General features: G+C 35.1%; 1 protein-coding gene and 1 pseudogene across 4 annotated transcripts in view; one reads left to right on the top strand and one right to left on the bottom strand.

Moving 5' to 3' along the window:
- The window catches only part of FBXW7 (F-box and WD repeat domain containing 7), a 220,530-nt gene that overhangs the window by 156,012 nt on the left and 43,856 nt on the right, over window positions 1–20,662 (bottom strand). The window lies entirely within an intron of this gene.
- The window catches only part of LOC115301106, a 60,783-nt pseudogene continuing 43,174 nt past the window's right edge, over window positions 3,054–20,662 (top strand).

The raw sequence follows: 20,662 nt of genomic DNA, 5'->3' as shown, positions 1-20,662 counted from the left end.
GAACAATGTAATTATTTGTATTTGAAAATCTAGCATCTTTAAATATTTATTTATATATAATGTTATGTTAATGATACATTTCTCTAGGATACCGCTGTTTTTTGATGTTTTCTATTTTAATTTTGTAGGTGGAAAAGCAGGAGCTAGACTGGTGAGGAATATAAAAAGAGCAGGGTCTCGGCTAGTCAAAAGTTGTAAGTAGTTAGAAAGATCAGATCTTGAATTACCTAGAACAAAGCATTAGAAATCATTTCTCAAATTACCCATCATTCATTCAATTTAGCCTAATTACAATATTTCACAAATCAACCGGGTGCAAATCAACTATATCTCCACCTTATACAGAAGTAAATCCCAGTACAGCCTTCAAATGTTTTTTAAAAACTTCACACCATCACATTTTCTTCAAAAGCTGTAAACTTATTAAAAATCTTATGTTGCATTTCTATTTCCTGAACAAAGAAGACACAGCACTCAGTATTTACCCTCTCAAGTGACTTGCCTGATTGCCTCAAAACTGCAAAGAAATGCTTAAACAATGCTTCAAAGAGTTTGAAAGGAATCCCAACATTCTGATTATCATAGACACTACTAACAAATTTAAAAGGTAAATTCATGGTATCTTTAAAATATCTGATTTACAACACTACAAAATACAAGTTTTGATACAAATTATCTATATTTTATAATCCTTTTCACTACACAAATACACTTTTATAAAGTTAAGCCCCCACCATATTCTTCAACACTCCCATAAACCGTACAAGTATTTCTAAACTCCTCACAAGTTCTTGTAAATTGCCAATTTTTACAATATACTTTTTTTGAAGCCTAAGCCTTATATATCTTTCACCACCATTTTCATACTCCTTAAATCAACACAAGCCCCAACTGATAATTTTATTGCAGTGACATATAGAACCACTGTGAGAATTCTAAACCCTTTCCAAAAAAAATGGACTTCATCTAGAAATATAAACTGCTACCTTGATATCTGCAACCGCCAGATTCTACAACAGATTGAAACTTTGAGTCTTAACATCTCATACAATCCCTAAAACTATTCAAAGCAAGTTTTTAAAAATGAGGAAAAGAATGATACAATAACTGAAAAAAAGAGTAAAGAATAAACATATTAACCCTTAAAACTTGTACTATAAAACATGATGCATAAGATTATAAAGAAAAGAAGAATTTCACAAAATCAAATATGTCATACTATTTAACAATTAGGGAAAACAAAAGCCCAAAAGGATTTATCTGAAATAATATAATTAGCAAAAGACAGGCCTACCTAAAACCAAGTATTGTGAATCCCAAGATCCTTTTCCTTTTTTTAAGTTTCTTTTTAATTTATTTATTTAGAGAGAGCGAGTGCACACAGCCAGCATGAGTGGGGGTGGGGAGACAGAGAGGGAAGTGAGAACCCCAAACAGGCTTTGCACTGCCAGGGCAGAGCCGAACATGGGGCTCTAGCTCACGAATGGTAAGATCATGACCCGAGCCAAAATAAGTCAGACGCTTAGCCAACTGAGCCACCCAGGCGCCCCCCTCCCCGACCCATATTCTTTTCTATGACCCCACTGGCTTCAAGGTAATTAGGATTTAAGGTCTAATCGTATTAAAAAGTTAAAACATTTTCCCCTTCCATTCAAAACAAATTATTCCAATGACCCACAAGGGAATATACATTCTTTCCAAGTATAAAATGAAACATTCACCAAAATAAAACAGGCCTTAACAAAATTTAAAGAATTAAAAGACCTAAAATAATAAAAATAGGTTCCCTAATGGTACTACGGTATTAATAAGTAACAGAAAAATACCCCCCACAAAATCTCGAAAATGGGAATTCAACATCTAAATAACCAATGGATCAAAGAAGGCTCAAAGGGAATCAGAAAATATTTTGAAATTAAAAAAAACACACACAACATATCAAAATTTGTGTGAGGCAATCAGCATAGTACTTAGAGGGAGATTTATAGCATTATATGCCTATATGAGAAACGAAAAAGAAGAGGGGCACCTGGGTGGCTCAGTTGGTTGAGCTTGTCTAACTCCTGATTTCAGCTCAGGTCATGATCTCATGGTTGGTGAGTTTGAGCCTAACACAGGGCTCCCCACTGACAGTGCAGAGCCTGCTTGAGATCCTCTCTCTTCTTCTCTCTCTCTCCCCCTCCCTCCCTCTCTCTCCCCCTCCCCCCACTTGCATGAAAGCAGGCACATGCGCGCGCGCGCGCGCGCGCACAGACACACACACACACACACACATACACACACACACACACACACACACTCTCTCTTTCTCTCTCAAAAATAAATAAACTTAAAAAAAAAAAAAAGAAGAAAAGTTTTAAATCCAAAGATTCCACCTTAAGAAACTGGACAAAGAAGAGCAAGAAAACTCAAAACAAGCAGCAGGAAGATAATAATAAAGAGCATAAATCAATGGATTCCAATGGAACTGAAAACAGAAAAACAGAAAAATAAATGAATACAAAAGCTAGTTGTTTAAAAATTTCAGTAAAATTAATAAAACTCTATCTAGACTAACCAAGGGGAAAAAAAGAAAAAGATAATATAAATTACCAACAAGAGGACTGAAAGCAGAGATTTCACTATAGACTTTAGACATAAAAATAACTATAGAATACTTATAATAGGGAATACAAATTAATGCTACAAATTCAGCAACTAAAATGAAATGGATCATTCATCCTGAAAGAGAAAAACTGCCAAAACTCATTCAAGAAAAAGCAGATAACCTGAATCTTCTGGTATATGTTAAGAAAACAAATTGACTAAATTTTTTCCAAAAAATAAAATACATGCTTTGAAGTTTCAAAACATGCTACAAAACATGTAGGAGAAATAATGCCAATTAAATACAATTTACTCCCAAAAAAAGTAGAAGAGGAGGGAGTATTTCCCAACTCAAAATACCAAAGCAAGACAAAGATACTGTAAGAAAACAGCAGAAACAAGATCCTTCATGAACAGATACAAAACCCTTCAACAAAATAAGCAAACTCATCTCTCTCCTCCAGCCATCCAAGATGCTGAAAGGAAAGAAGACTAAGGGGAAGAAGGTGGCCCAGTCCCTGTTGTTCTAAATAAGCAGGAGGCCAAGAAGATAGTCAATCCCCTGTTTGAGAAAACACCCAAGATTTCTGGCAGTGGACAGGACATCCAGCCCAAAAGGGACCTCAACTGATGTATCAAATGGCCCAGCTACATCCCGCTGCAACGGCAAAGGGCTATTTTCTATAAACATCTAAAAGTGCCTCTTCCAATTAGCCAGTTCACCCAGGTCTTAGACTGCCAAACAGCCACTCAAATGCTTAAGCTGGCCCACAAAGACAGACCAGAGACAAAGCAAGAGAAGAAACAGAGATTATTGGCCTGAACTTCAAAGAAAGCTGCCAGCAAATGGGATGTCCCCACTAAGAAGCTGCTTGTCACTCGAACTGGGGTTAATACTGTCACCACCCTGGTAGAAAACAGGAAGGCTCAGCTGGTAGTAATTGCACATGGTGTGGATCCCACTGAGCTGGTTGTATTCCTGCCTGCCCTGTGTTTTAAGAAGGGGGTTCCCCACTGCATCATCAAGGGGAAGGCCAGGTCAGTCCACAGGAAGACCTGCACCACTGTCACTTTCACACAGGTTAACTCAGAAGACAAAGGACTCTGGCTAAGCGGGTAGAAACTATCAGGACCAATTACAATGACAGAAATGCCATCACTAGGAAGGCAACATCCTAGGTCCAAAGTTAGTGGCTCGTATTCCCACGTTAGAAAAGGCAAAAGCTAAAGAACTAGCCACCAAAGTAGGCTCAGGAGACGCTGTTGAATTTTCCACATATAAAAGTAATGAACAGTTCTCTTTCAAAAAAAACAAATAAGCAAACCCAACCCAACAATATAAAAATGAACAACAGCTCATAAGCAAGTAGAGTTTATGGCAATAATACAAAACTGGTCCAATATTTGAAAATCAAACAAGAGATCATATTAATGAAGTAAGCAAGAAAAACCACATGATCATTTCAATAGCTAAAGACAAAGCACTAGACAAAATCTAGCATCCATTTCTCACTAAAAATAAAAAAAAAATTAAGCGAAGTAGGAATAAAAGGGAATTTTCTTAAACTACTAAAAACCATCTAAATAAACCTACAGGTAATTTTTTGTAACAACAAACAACTAATAAAAGACCAGGAACAAGGCAAAGACATTTATTCAATTCAGCATCATTACTGGAAGTCCTAGCAAGGTTAGGAAAAAATAAGAAAAAAGCATACAGTTTGGAAATGAATAAATGAAAAATGGTCTTGGGGTGCCTGGGTGGCTCAGTCAGTTAACTGTCCAGATTAGGTCACAATCTCACAGTTCATGAGTTCGACCCCAGGTTCAGACTCTGTGCTGACAGCTCAGAGCCTGGAGCCTGCTTCAGATTCCCTGTCTCCTTCTCTCTCTGCCCCTCCTCCACTTAGGCTGTCTCTCTCAAAAATAAATATTTTTTAAAAATGAAAAATGATCTTTATTCATATGCATAACAATCTACATAGAAAATGTAGTTAAAGGTTACAAAAAAGCTCCTAGAATAAAAGATTTTAACAACTCATGGACTATGGGGACCTGACTGGATAGAGAATAAACATATTAGGCAAGAAGACTCCAAAGGTGGTTAAGTATTCATTCCACGGCACATCACAGCAAGGAACATACTGATGTTGTCTGAACCACTTGGTTCAAGTGGCAACTTACAGATCTATTTGTAAAGGCACATTTTCTCCATTGTAATAGTAAGTGATGTGTGGGATAATAATTTGGTATTATGCATATATCCTGTTTCCAGCAGTCTCTCCTCAAAGGCTCTGGCATTCACTGATGGTTCTAGCCTAAACTGTTTCATTTGGAGTTTTCAGTATAATTTTCTAGTTCTAACATTGCTTCAAAATGTATTAACTTCTCTCTTCTCTAAATAAGGTTTCCCTTTTCCCTTATACCTCTTCTTATCACTCTGGACTTATAAATTATTTTTCCAAATTAAGGTTTTATAGTTAATTACAATCATTCTTTCACTAATGCTAAGATAGTTCCAGATTTGAACAGTAGAAGAATTGGGGCTTGGGGTTCTGTTGAAGTCATCTAATAGCTTTTGAGCACTTTCTTATTTTCCAGCTGTTTTCTCTGCCCAAGAACTAGAATCTGCAATTTTTCACAGAAGCTTTGGATCCTTTCAGTAGAAACAACATTTAGAGATGATGCTATCAATGTTGAGTGTAATTACTGATACTGTGATTGCTGATGCTTCTAAGCCCTTCTGACAGAAGGAAGAGGGGACTATATATGTGTATAATCATGGATTCGTATTGATACTTCTATTCAATTGATAGTAAAAGACTTTTTTAAATTTTTACAGATTTGTTAAAATTTATTTAAATTCAATTTAGAGGCGCCTGGGTGACTCAGTAGGTTGAGCATCCGATTTCAGCTTAGGACATGATCTCATGGTTCGTGGGTTCAAAGGCCCGCGTCAGGCTCTGTGCTCACAGCTCAGAGCCTGGAGCCTGCTTCATGGATTCTGTCTCCCTCTCTCTCTGTCCCTCCTCCACTCATGCTGTTTCTGTTTCTCTCTCTCTCTCTCTCTCTCAAAAATAAATAAAACATTAAAATTTAATAAATGAATTCAATTTAGTTAACATACAATGTAGTACTGGCTTCAGGAGTAGAACCCAGTGATTCATCTCTTACATATGACACCCAGTGCTCATCCCAAAAAGTGCCCTCCTTTTTCGATTCCCCATTTAACCCATCCCCCCACCCAGCTCCCCTCCAGCAACTCTCAGTTTGTTCTCTGTATTTAAGAGTCTCTTATGGTGGGCCTTAGTGGCTGTATTTGTCTATATTCTCCTAATGTTAAATTTATAGTTCCTAATAATATTAATAGGTTAATTTAAATGCCTTGCCTATAAGATATTTGAAATAGTCTCAAGATTATCATAAACAATACAGTTCTGAGTAAATGAGATCATACTATAGGATTCTTTTTTATATTAATAATATGTCTTGGACATTTCACTATTAGATGACATAGATTTTAATCTTTTTAGTCAATCTATTAATAATCAAAATATGGATGATGTATTATAATTTATGTAGCCACTTCTCTATTAGTGGACATTCAGATTGTTTCAAACATTTTGCTACTACAAATAATGCTATAATTGACACACATACACATACATATGTATATCTTTATGTATACTTTTATAAAACCATGTATACTCTTTGAATTATTATTCCCTATTCATAATTCATTTTTCTAAGTTTTGTTAATTTTAGAAGCTCTGCTATGTTTGTTAAAACTTTGCAAATATTTTCTACCAGACTGATCTGGCCATCTTATAATATCTTTTCTTAGAGAAGTCTATTCCATTTTAATAGAATCAAATCTGTTTTCCTTTTCAAATATATGGTTCTTTACATTTTGATATGTTTAAAAAATAACTGTGCTTTGTGTATACAATTTCCTTCTCATTGTTCATTTATTTGGACTCCTCTGGACTCTTCCTGTATCATTATCAATGTTTTTAATCACTACAGTTTTTTAATTTTTTTAATATTTGTTTATTTTTGAGAGAAAGAGTGCAAGCAGGGGAGGGGCAGAGAGAGAGGGAGACACAAAATCCAAAGCAGGTTCTAGGCTCTGAGCTGTCAGCAGAGAGCCCGATGTGGGACTAGAACTCACAAGACACAAGATCATGACCTGAGCTGAAATGAGATGCTTAACTGACTGAGCCATCCAGGGATCCCTTAATTACTACAGTTTTATAGTATAGTATAGCAAGCAATACCATAAAACACATCAGAATTTCATTTTTAAAACTTCTACTGATGCCCTCATTCATATACTTCATATTTGAGAATCAGGTTGTCAAAGTTTCCCCCATTCTTCAAAATGAAAAAAAAATTGTGGTTTTGGTTGGAATTCCATTAGTTTCACGGATAAAATTTTGAAAAAATCTACATCTTACAATACCGAGTTTTTCATTTTGAAAAGTAATAGATGTCTTCTTTTGAACCTTGAATATTGTTTCCATCATACAAATCCTATCCCTTATTACATTTATTCCTACATTATGTTATGGTGCTATAGCTTTATGAATGGGTTCTAACATGTATTCTACATAAATTTCTTAAATAAGCATGAAGTATTTTTTCTTAAAATGATAAATATCAAATATCAATATCAAAATTCCCATTAAAGAAAAAATAAAAACCAGCAACCTTTGCCTTCAAAAGATAAAGATTAAACAAAGATGTCCTCCTTTTTTCAGTTCAAATGCACAGTAACATTTATAGAATAAATATGGCAAAGAGCACCTTTTTTTTTGTAATCACTTGGCAATATCTATGGGGGAGAACAAATAAAAATACTGGCAACACTGTAAAAGCACCACAAAAAAGAAGTCAACTGCAATACAATTTACTCATGGCACACTATTCATCTAAAATAAATCCATTCAGGGGAGCCTCGGTGGCTCAGTCAATTAAGCCTCCACCTTCAGGTCTGGTCATGATCTAGCGGTTCGGGAGTTCGGCCCCACACCAGGCTCTGTTCTGACAACTCAGAGCCTGGAGCCTGCTTTGGAGTCTGTGTCTACCTCTCTCTCTCTGCCCCTCCTCTGCTCATGCTCTGTCTCTCTGTCTCTCAAAAATAAATAAAAACATTAAAAAAAATTTTTTAATAAACCTACTCCCAATAGCTAATTTAATTGTTAAATGCTCAGATGCAAATTTCCTCAGGACACGAGATTCATGCAAAGAAAAATACAAAGCCCAAATAAATGGACAGAAAGAAAGGAAATGTGAATATAGTTAACAATAATGACAATAAAAATACCAAAAAGACTGAAACCAAGACCTAATAAAGATGTGGAGAAAAGACGACAAAGTTGTCCTGATGATATATACCTCAGAACCAGGAAGCCTTTAAGTTTTAAACTACGAACCCACAGGGGGTGCCTGAGTGGCTCAATAGGTTGAGCCCAACATGGTCATGATCTCATAGGTTCATGAGTTTGAGCCCCATGTTAAGCTCTATGTTGACAGCTCAGAGCCTGGAGCCTGCTTCAGATTCTATCTCCTTCTCTCTCTCTGCCCCTGCCCCATTTGTGCGTGTTTGCTCATTATATCTCTCTCAAAAATAATAAATGAATAAACTTTAAAAACATAAATTACCGGGGCGCCTGGGTGGCTCAGTCGGTTGGGCCTCCGACTTCGGCTCAGGTCAGATCTCACGTTCGTGGGTTCAAGCCCCGCATCAGGCTCTGTGATGACAGCTGGCTCAGAGCCTGGAGCCTGCTTCCGGTTCTGTGCCTCCTTCTCTCTCTGCCCCTCCCCCTACCCCTCTCATGCTCTGTCTCTCTCTGTATCAAAAATAAATAAAAAATTTAAAAAAATTAAAAAATTAAAAAAAAACATAAATTACCAACTTACCATAAACATAAACTTACCATAAATACGCCTTATACCTGATAAGCACATTCTGTCAAATTAATCTCCTAGGAAGGTATCCTAGACACCAAGAAGGTCAAGGGTAAATACCTTAAAACAATACTTGTCACAACATCCCAGTTTAGTGTCCTTAGCAAAATGCCACTGCAGGTAAAAGTAATAAACATATAACTCTCTCATCCCACCCTATCCTCAGTTCCATCTGAAAGAGTTTCTAGCCATATTTTCAAGTATTTACATTTAGAAAACTTTCCAGTCACCTAATAGGGTTATTCAATTGGAAAGTCTGGAATATGCTGTAATTTTTTGTAAATACATAAAATTTGTGCCAAAGCTATGTATATTAGTAATGTTATTTCTTCTCTTAGTGCTAGATAGTTTGTTAGAATCAGGTCTTATCATATTTCTTCTCTTAGTGCTAGATAGTTTGTTAGAATCAAGTTTTAGCACCAGACAAAATGTATGTTTCTAGATTTTACTCTTTTGTAAAGATTATTCTTAAAAACAAAATAGAAGATGGGGTCTTGACCTTCAAAACTTTTGCAAAATGACTGTTAAAAATGAATTATTTTTTAAATATTTATTTATTCTTGAGAGAGAGTAAGAGCAAGAGCACAAGCAGAGGAGGGGCAGAGGGAGAGAAGGAGACACAGAATCCAAAGCAGGCTCCAGGCTCCAAGCTGTCAGCACAGAGCTCGACACGGGGCTTGAATTCAACGAACTCGTGAGACCTGAGCCAAAGTTGATCGCTTAGCAGACTGAGCCACACAGATGCCCCGAAGACATTAAATGATAAGTTTAAAAGATCATTGTGACAATCCTTTCAATTATGAATGGACCTATATAATTATTTAGTAGTTATCAAAAATATCCATTGTGGTCATATTTAATATTTATATTTAAAGAAAGGCCAAACATTACTTTTAGTTCCTAGTTTAAAAGGTATTATTTTGACAAATACTGTTATAAGTATTAGAAATACACACATACACACACACACACACACACACACACACCTGAGAGTTCTGAGTTCCCACTCCCACACCTTCTATCTTCAATTACTTCCATGTGGAAAATATTCAATTAACATTCATGTCTTGCCTACCTCTTTTAAAAAGGCACTGCAAATAAGCATATATCATAGCAAATAACCCAAATTATATAATCAAGCTTCCCAAGTATGAATGAATTATTTACAAAAAAGAAATTTGTATATGCACTTGAAGTTTATCATCTCTTCCTTTAACTCTTTTCCTTAAGGTAGATGAGATCTAGACTAAGACATATTATCAGTGGAAACTCCCTAGTCTTACAGTACCCCATCACATATGATTTCAGAACAAAGTCAGAGTGAAGATCATTTTTCTAATAAACAAGACTACATAAATGTTATCTTAATACAGATGCCTTCCATCAGGCAATATCACTAAGATTCATCCAAATAGGTTCGCTTTTTGGGGCACCTGGGTGGCTCAGTTGGTTAAGCTGACTTCGGCTCAGGTCATGATCTCACAGTCTGTGGGTTCGAACCCTGCACTGGGCTCTATGCTGACAGCTCAGAGCCCGGAGCCTAATTCTGATTCTGTGTCTCTGTCTCCCTCTGTCCCTCCCCTCCTCATGCTCTGTCTCTGTCTCTCATAAATAAATAAATGTTCAAAAAAATTTTTTTAACAAATAGGTTCGCTTTTAATAAACTATTTACTAAAATGAAGTCATGAGATATCTTGAAAAGATCTGCTTTACAGATCAACTACATGAGACCACTCCAGCTCTAGGGCATGGTAGTACATACCATAGTCACTCAATATTTACTGAATAAAATTACTTAGCTTTCTACATTTGGGTTTCTTCAAAGTAAAACAAGCACAGCAATACCTACATGTTACAACTGCTTAAGATTAAATAAGTTAATATATATACACAGAAGATGCTAAAATGTTAGGTTGATCCCTTATTTCAGTAAATACAAATAATCGTTGCTATTAGTTTAGTTCGCAGCTAAAAACAAGGACAAATAATTTTCTCAAAGTTAATATGGGACCAAGATTAGCACAAAAATTTTAGAGTAAAAAGAAAGGAAGCTTATCAACCATATACAAAGATTTACTATACATGTATAATGGTAAGAACTGTGGTATTGGGTCAAAGAGGCCAATGAACAAGAACACAGAGTCCAAATTCAAACCTGTGTGTATACAGAAATTTGATACATGACAAAGGTAGTATCAGAAGAAGTGAGAACAAGGATTATTTAAATGAATGATTCTTGGACAATTAATCATCCACTAAAAAAGTAAGATCCCAGTCCAGACCAAACCTTCTAGGTATAATGTTTTACCAATATATGAAAAAATCAAAACCAAAACTTTGAAAAGACTATAAGATAGGATAATCTCACAAGACATGAGGTAGAAAATGCTATTTTAAATAAGGCACAAGAGCCATAAGAGAAACAGTTGATACATTCGTCATCAACTTTAAGCTTCTGTATTAGAAGGCGTACAACAGTTAAAAGTCAAATGACTGTACCCCAGGTTCCCACAGGACAACAGCAGCCCCATGTAAATCCAATCTTTCCATACACCCTTCAGAAAGAAAAATTTAAAAAAGCATCAATGCAGAGAGCAAATAAAACCATCCAGAAACCACACCATTGGCTTAACTAGCAGATTAATGCAGAGTCCATGTTAGATATAAGTTGTGGAAGGGGGTAAAATTTTAGCAGAGCAAATTCTGAAGAATCAAGCATAGACTGCATGGCCAACAGAAGGAAACTGGAACCTGGAGTAGGTGGAACACAAAATAATTTCCAGAAAGTTAAAGTCTGACAGTAAATAGGAAAGTACTAAGAAATGGTGTCTTAGGATAGTTCAGATTTCTGGCTACCAACAAATAGATAGGAAGGGCCCAACGTATTATGAAGTATCAGAGATGGCAGTCCCAGGAAGACAGGACAGCCTTTGAGGCTTGGTGATAAAGAAGGAAGCAAAAGGTGGAAATTAAGTGTTTTACAAAAACAAAAAAGAATCTGAAAAGTGTACAATATATAAACCCTTCTTCTTCGCCTTCCCAGACCAAACAAACAAACAAAAAAATAAATAAATAGCCTATAAATTAAAGAAATTCCACTTCACTATACCAACAAAAGGGAGAGCTCCTGAACAAGAACTATTATAAGCCAAGCAAATCTCTCATCCCTGGCTACATACTAGTAGTAGTACTGAGCCAGGAAGTGAACAGAACTAGTGGACAACACTAATAAAAAAGCTACTATAAGAACATGGAAAGGGGTGGCTGAGTGGCTCAGTTAGCTGGGCATCTGACTTCAGCTCAGGTCATGATCTCACAGCTAATGGGTTCAAGCCTTTCAGGTTCTGTGCTGTCAGCTCAGAGACTAGAGCCTGCTTCAGCTTCTGTGTCTCCCTCTCTACCCCTCCCTCACTCACACTTGGGTCTCTCTCTCTTAAAAATAAAGATTTAAAAAAGAATATTAAAAAAAAAAAAAAAACACGGAAATTCCCAAGTCCAAACACTCCAGCTAATGAAAATTCTCATCACAAAAAATTCACAAATCTGTAAACTTAATACTCCAAAATGAAGTAAGTGTAGTGTGTATGTGTGTGTGTATAAACAAAAATCAAAAATCCAGAATAGATATTAACAAAGCAAGATATGAAATAAAAATTGACCCTACTTGGGTGAATAAAAAAGGAAAAGTCAAATCATTTTTTGAATTATAAAAAGATTGAAATCAAATAAAAATATAAGGGAAAATAAGAAGTAGACAGCCAAGAGAATAAAAATAAAGGAAAATAATGATCAAATAAAAGACCACAGATCTGTAAAGAAGCTATAACATGCCTAACTGATAACTATAAAGAATAAAAGTAAAATAAAAGAATACTTAAAACTATAATTTAAAAAGTATTTCCAAAAACAAAATGTATATATATGTTATATATATAACATAGCCTAATAAAATTTTAATAGTAAATAGTAAAAACAAAAAAAAAAAACTGGGGCCTTCAGACAATACTGTACTAAGCCTCTTACAAAAGACAGAAAGTAAGGTTGGCATCAGATTTCTAAATAGCAACATTCAAACTGAGTCAACAATGTATAACCTTTTATAAGAAATCCAAGGAATCAAAGTGTAAATCAAAGATTTCATATCCAATCAGGTGCCCTTTTAACTATCAAGGCTATTAAAGAAACAGATTTAAACATGCATGAACTCAGGAAATATATTAAGCAAAGCCCATTACGTGCAATCTACAAAGGAATGAATTTCATCCCATCAAAAAAAGACAGAGGAAACTTTGGTAAAAGCTTTACTAAACAAAGAGACAATGTTGAATATATTTAATTTTAGCTGTATTTCTAAAACAAAGGTATGGACAAGGACAGAAGAATGGTATTTAGATATTCTCTCAAAAATTATAATAAAAAATTTTAAATGTGAAATAAAGGGAGATAAAAAGCACACAAAAGAATCAGCTCACGGGGCACCTGTGTGGCTCAGTTGGTTGAGCGTCCGGCTTCAGCTCAGGTCATGATCTCGCGGTTTGTGGGTTCGAGCCCTGCATCAGGCTCTGTGCTGGCGGCCAGCTCAGAGCCTGGAGCCTGCTTCAGATTCTGTGTCTCCCTCTGTCTCTGACCCTCCCCTGCTTGCACTGTCTCTCTCTGTCTCTCAAAAATAAATTTAAAAAATTTTTTTAAATTTAAAAAAAGAATCACCTCTCTAGTGTTAAATAGGTAAAAAGTGAATGTCAAAGGATATTCATTTAATGAAGACACACCAATTATCAGCAGTCTAAGAAGTCCACTGCTAAAAGTTAGCCATTAAAACAAAAATATCAACCTTCCTTAAATAAGAAAATAATTCTCAAAATATAGAGAAACAGGCCATATGTGAAAGGAATAAAACAGCAGTAAACACAACACATCAATTAGAAAAACACCCATCATATCAAGATATTCAAATAAGCTTAACTCTCCTAGTAAAAAGAAAAAATTTCAAAGTGCTTATTTGATTGAGGAGAAAACAGTATTTATTAAAAAAAACAACAAAAAAGATAAAAATATTTAGGAATAAATGTAAATGTGTAAAACTTCTATAAGGAAAACTTTAAAACACTTCTGAAACATACAAAAGTAAAGGAACAAATAGAAAAACATCCCCTATTTCCTTGCAAAGGTACCTTATTATCATAAAGATATTGATTTCCCCAAGTTAATGAGTAATAATGTTACTCAAATTCCAGTAAGTGCTTTCCTAGAATTCAATAAGTCAATGCTCAAATTCACTCATAAAGAATATGCATATATAGTGTGTCTGTGTAAAAAAAAGAACATGAATAACATATACAAACATAAATGCATGCACACACATAAATAGGCTTATTTTTATAAAAAGAGACACAAGGATAAGCCAGAAATTAATAAAATTGATTACCTAGAAAGTGAGTAAAAATAAAAAACAGTGATTTGGAAGGAAGACCTTGAAGAATGACTTTTTATGTAGTAGTTTTGATCCGTAGCCATGAAGTTTTACTATTCTCAAAACAATAAAATTAAATCAATAATGGGGGCCTAAAATTGAATGCAAACAAAAACAGATGAACTATTTACCAAGATGACATAAAAGCATAATTAATTAAAATAACTTAGTTATTTTATTAAGTATTGCCTAGTATTGTATGAACAAACATCTGCATGGAAATCTTAAATTTTACATACTGGGTTTATAGTTGGCAGCAGTATTGGTATGGCAATTTCAATACTTTGTTGTATATATGTTGAAGGACAGAACCAATGAATAAATGTATATTGATGTTACTGTTAGGAGAGATCCAAATATGTAACAGGAGAAGAACCCCATTGTACAAGACTGGAATTACAAATATTAGTGGTTTTTTTAAACCACTTGCTCTGTCCACTGAAAAGAGTTCCTAAAATCAATGATACACAGTAATACAGAACATATCCAATATCCATGATGTAGTGATGTTAGAACTAAACCAAGAGGCACAAGGGTCCATGGAGAAATAGCCATTTCCATGTCTATAGTAGGAAAAGCATAAAGGTAAGAATAGAACATTCTGTTGCCAGAACGCCCAAAAACAATCCTAGTAAGCAAAATGCATTTCATTTACTTAAAGATAACTTGCAATATATGCCATCTGAGTGGCACTATGCCTTCTCTAAAGTTCAATACCTTCTGTATCTCATATTAATCTTAATATATATATATCACCACTTGGAAAACTGAAAACTTTGTCCATTCTAATAATTCATTTTTTTCAATCATTCTGAACTACCTCTATAAAACCATCCTATTAAAATTATTATTTTAATTATCAATTCTTTTTGAAAATCTACTCTTGTAAAATTGATGCACAAAAACATGTTTCAAACTCAAAAATTTTAAGTGCTTTGATAAGTTAGTTCTTCATCACATTTCTCATAATGCTTTAATCTACTTGTAAAAACTTTCTATTTTCTGCTTAAGAGAAGGTCAATGGCTTTCACTTCACTACTCTAACATAATCATGAATTGAAATAAGAACTCTTAGCTCTTTGGACCGACAAAGCTACCAGTATGCCTAAGCCAATAAAGCGATTCGTTCATTAATGCTGTAATAAAGCAACCTTTTGTTAGTCTATGAAACATCAGAAACCTCAGAGACTCTAACTTTGCAATTTTTCCCTGTTTTTGCCATATGAACTTAAAAGTTCTCTTATATGTCATTTACTTTAACAAGTAAAACATAATTATCTAGAAATTTGACTTCCCGCTCTAGCTAATTTAAAAACATTCGATCCAGCTTCAGAAAACTGTTCCTAGATGAAACTACTTTTCTTTAATTATTCTCTTCTATTTTCCTATAAAGCCAATCTGTGTAGAAATCTGTGCCATTATCTAATAAACACTTTAAGGAACAACCTCTGTAATATTCTCAAAATGAAAAATAAAAAGGTTCATTTACCCAATAAGCATTAATCAATCAACTACAGTAAGCAACACATGGAAGATACTACAAAGATTAATATACAATTCCTGCCCTCAAGCAACTCAATTTAAGGAAAAAGACAAGCATCTAGAAAAATTACTGTAAGGTAGCTTATAATAATATTAACTACTAAATGTAATAGCATGAAGGATATAATTGAATTTAGACAAGATAAAAAGTCTTCAATGAGTAGACTTTGAGGCAAAATAAAGAAAAATATATTTAGGTTTAGTGAATACCTTATATACAAAAACAGAAACATAAAACACCACAGTAAATGTGGAAATTTAGAATTAACTTAGTAAGGCGAGAATCTAAGGAATCATGCATCTAAGGAATTAGTAGGAAACGTTAGTTCTTGAAGCGCTTCTGGATTTGGACTTTTTCCATGCAGTAGAGAGACATTAAAAGGTTATAAGAAAAGGCAGATGGTATTCAGATTTTTTTTTTAAGGAAGGTCACTCCTGAGGTACCCTGAATGCCCAAAAGCTTAATGTATTATGAAGTTATTGAAAACAGAAGTTGGGATCCTGGGTGGCTCAGTCAGTTAAGCATCCAACTCTTTTTTTTTTTTAAGTGTTTATTTGAGAGAGAGAGAGAGAGAGAGAGAAACATGTGCACCAGTGGGGGAGGGGCAGAGAGAAAGAGACACACAGAATCCCAAGCAGGCTGCAGGCTCTGAGCTGTCAGCACAGAGCGTGATGCGGGGCTCCGACTCACATACCTATGAGAACAGGACCCCATGTCAGGCACTCAACTGAATGAGCCACTCAGGTGCCCCTTAAGCAACCAACTCTTGATTTCGGCTCAGGTTATGATCCGACGGTTCATGAGTTCAAGCCCCATGTCAGGCTCCACACTGCTGGTGTGAGCCCACTTGGGATTCTCCTTCTCTCCCTCTCTGCCCCTCATCTGTTCATGGGTGCTCTCTCTTTTGCTCTCGCTCTCTCGCTTTCTCTCACTCTCAGAATAAATAAACTTAAAAAAAAGAAAATAGAAGCTTTTGGGCATTAGGGTGCCTCAGGAGTACATGAATACTAGATTTTCAAATGTGATTCATGCATAGTGCATTTTTACATCTATTATGTGCTCCTAATTAACTTTAGCATTTTTTGCCTAACTGCTAATCTAAGAGAAGTATTAACCAATTAATAAAATATTGGTTCCAGTAACAGGTATTTTAAATCCTTTCAAAGTATAAAAAAAAATCAGTTTTCATGAACTGTAAAGTCATACTGTTGATCAATTTTAAGAGTTTCAAATAAGGTCAAGAGACTGCATTTACAATTTGCAGAATAAATCATGAAACTTACTTCACTATAATCCTTACTATAAACACAGTACTATCTGCCTTGCACCCTTGCTTTCTTCCAAGCACTATCCCTTATGCCTACTATGGTCCTATCACAGTAGCTACCTTGGGAACTCAAATGTCCTTACATGACCTTGGGCTACCATGAATTAACCCAATTGGACCATACTAGGAAGTCTATTAATGCTTTGACTTGAGACTTAAAATTAATCTGAAGTTCTTCAGAGGCTGATGTTCTAAGATAAAGAAATTCAAGGGTGCCTGGCTGGCTCAGTCAGCAGAGCATATAATTCTCAATCTCAAGGTCATGAGTTCAAGCCCTACTTTAAACAGAAAGATTTCTCAAAAATAAATGAGTGAATTTTTTTTTCTGTAAAGAGCCAGTCTGCACTGAAAAACATGAAGGGGAAAAATTATTATATGGTTCTGTTTATTTCTGGATATGTTTAAAATTTTCAACACGAAAAGGTTTCTTTTTAACTAGAAAGGTATAAAGACAAATAAACAGCACTGATGTTCTCACCACTGGCTTAATAAATAAAACCATAACAATCTAATTCTTTTCCCTTATGAACCATACCCTAATTCCACATGCCCCTCCCCCACCAACCGCTATCCTGAGTCCCTCCTCACTTTTAAACATTCTCCAAATATCAATCTAAAGGTCACTTCCTTGGGGGAAAGTTTCTCCTGACTCGAAACATTCACTAGGTTAAGTGCCCCTGTTATGTGCTTTCATGCCTTTTATCATAATTGTGATTTGTTTGATTACTTCATACCAATCTCTCAAGTAGACTTACAGCTTCCATGAATTGAAGGATATCTCTGTTCAGTCATTAGTGACAACTAAACTGAGTGGAGACTTCAGTGACCTCACATGACAAATAACTCAGATCTTACAAAATTAGTTGAGAAATCACTTAATAACAACAAAAACAAATCTTAGGAAGGGAAGGATTCTGTGCTATGTAATTTAAATTGTTCATATTATGTCATTTAAAATGTCCAGTTTCTAACAAAATATTACAATATTTACAAAGAAATATTAAAGTACAGCTCATACACAGGGGGGAAAGCAATCAATAAAACCATCTCTGAGGAAGCTCAGACAGTGGACTTAGTAGCAGACAGACTTTAAATCTGCTATTTTCCTTTTTTATTATTTTTTTTAACATTTATTTATTTTTGAGACAGAGCATGAATGGGTGAGGGGCAAAGAGAAAGGGAGACACAGAATCCAAAGTAGGCTCCAGGCTCTGAGCTGTCAGCACAGAGCCCCATGTGAGGCTCGAACTCACACACCATGAGATCATGACCTAAGCCAAGGTCGGACACTTAACCAACTGAGCCATCCAGGCACCCCTAAATCTGCTATTTTCAATATGTTCAAAACATGAAAAGAACCATGCCAAAGAGCTAAAGGTAAGATACTGGTGTCTCATCAAATAGAGAAGATCAATAAAGAATTTTTTTGAAGAACAAAATAGAAATTCTAAAACTGAAAGATACATTAGCTGAAATGGAAAAATGAGGTTCCATAGCAGAATTGAGTAAGGAGAAGAAATAATGAGCGAATATGAAGACAGGTCACCTGAGATTAACCAGTCTGTGGAATAGAAAGAAAAAAGGAAAATGAACAGTCTCAGAGAACCGCTGAGACACCAGTGTCTTTTCAAGTCAACCTGAAGCACTATAACAGCTATAAAACACCCCATCCAAAAGCAGTGGAATATACATTCTTCTCAAATGCTGATGAAACACTCTCCCAGAAAGACCAGATGTTAGGCCACAAAACAACTCTCAGAAAATTCAAAGAGATCGATATCAAACAAAGAGATCAATATCATACAAAAATTCAAAGAGATCATCATACAAAGTATCTTTTCCAATCACAAAAGAATGAAGATAAAAATCAACAGCTACAATACAAATGAACCTTGAAACCATTATGCCATCTGAAATAAGCCAGTCACAAAAGGACAAATGCTATATGATTCCTCTTATATGTGGTACCTTGAATAATCATTCACAGAAACAGAATAAAACAGAGGTTATCAGGGACTGAGGGGAGGCAAAAAAGGAGAGTTTAGGTTTCCTAGAACCCAGAAAGTAATATAAATATATAACATTTACTAAGTGTCAGGCACTGTACACACTACCTCATATAATCTCCACAATGCTGCCAGCTACTATTATTATCTGTTTTAATGATTAGGAAACTGAGGCACAGAACAGTTAAATCACTTGGTCAAAATCATGCAGCTAGGAAACTGTGAAACCAGGACTTGAATCCTGGTAATGTGACTCTTCCAGAGCCCACACTCTTAACCATGTAATATGCTGCATCCCAAGAAGCAGCAAGAGTTAAACAACAATCACAGCAATCACAGCAGAAATTTAGCTACTTTGTTAAACTACTGAAGTATTTTGAAATACAAAATAGCAAAATCAAAGCACAATCCCTCCCTTTCAGTACTTCTAATGTATATTTGCACTAAAAATAACATGCTTAATGGTATAACTATTCACAAAACATTTTTACCAATCTTTATTATTCATTAGCTCATACCTATGTAAGGCAATGAAGCAAATCAAAATTTAAAATATACACCCACAGTAGAAAATATAAGAAAAAAAACAAGATCATCATCCCTTATAAACACCACACTAGTAGGCAAGGGAGAAAGCACATTAGAGAAAAGAAGAGGTATTTAGAATAATCTTTGTAAATAGGAAAGGGCTCTTGTACCCACATGCTTCCAAGTAAAAAACAGAAAGGCAACATAAGAAAGCTCAAGAGCATCTGGAAATCAAGTGGTAGACATGGTTCCAGATCTCAGTGCACAGTATTATTGCTCCTTTTTTATCAGATGCCAATAAAATGAGAAATAATTATCACCTATCAAGCATCTGCTCACACTGATAACTTTTTTTAACACACTGATCCAACAATCAAAGTATGGAATAATAGAATAGCTCTTCAATTCTTATGAAATCTTTAAGAAACTATACCAATACAATCATTCAATAAATTTATTATGCTAGGCACTAAGACACCAAGAATAGATATACCCTGCCCTCTGAAAACTTAAGTCTACTGGAGAGATTGAAATGAAGTAATCAAACAAATCACAATTATGATAAAAGCCATGAAAACATAACAGGGACACTAGTGTGTGTTTCAAGTCAGGAGAGACTTTCACCCAAGAAACTGACCTTTAGGTTTGATATTCGGAATGTTTAAAAGTGAAGAGAGATCTAGGATGATGGTTGGTGGCAGAGAGAGGCATGGAATTAGGGTGTGGTTCACAAGGAAAAAGAATTATCATCGGTAAGATTTTATGTATTAAGCCAATTGTAAAAATAAGTGTTGTTGGCATAACAACGTTTGAATTTCTAAAACAATTTGTCCATGTGGAAAATTGAAACATATATGAAATAATATAATAAACTCCTATGTATCTATTACCCTACTTCTGCAACCATCAACATCCTTACCATTCTTGTTTTATCTATCCCGTCCACTCCCTGACACCCAATTTAACTGATATTTTTTTTAAGGTAAAATTCACATAGACTGAAATATATATTTATCTATATAACTGTGACAAATAGATAAATGTGTATAACCCGCACCTCTATTAGATGCCGAACATTTTCATCCTTTCAGGAAACCTTTATGCCCCTTCCCTCTTGAGCACCAGTACTCTCCCCACAACCAAAGAATCAAACCACTGTCCAATATATTAAATTGTTTTCACCATAGATTAGCTTTGCCTGATCTAGAACTTAATATAAATGGAATCATGCT

This window comes from Suricata suricatta, chromosome 1, assembly GCF_006229205.1.
Source record: "Suricata suricatta isolate VVHF042 chromosome 1, meerkat_22Aug2017_6uvM2_HiC, whole genome shotgun sequence".
In the NCBI taxonomy this organism is placed as follows: Eukaryota; Metazoa; Chordata; class Mammalia; order Carnivora; family Herpestidae; genus Suricata; species Suricata suricatta.
This window is presented reverse-complemented; position numbering and strand designations above follow the sequence as displayed.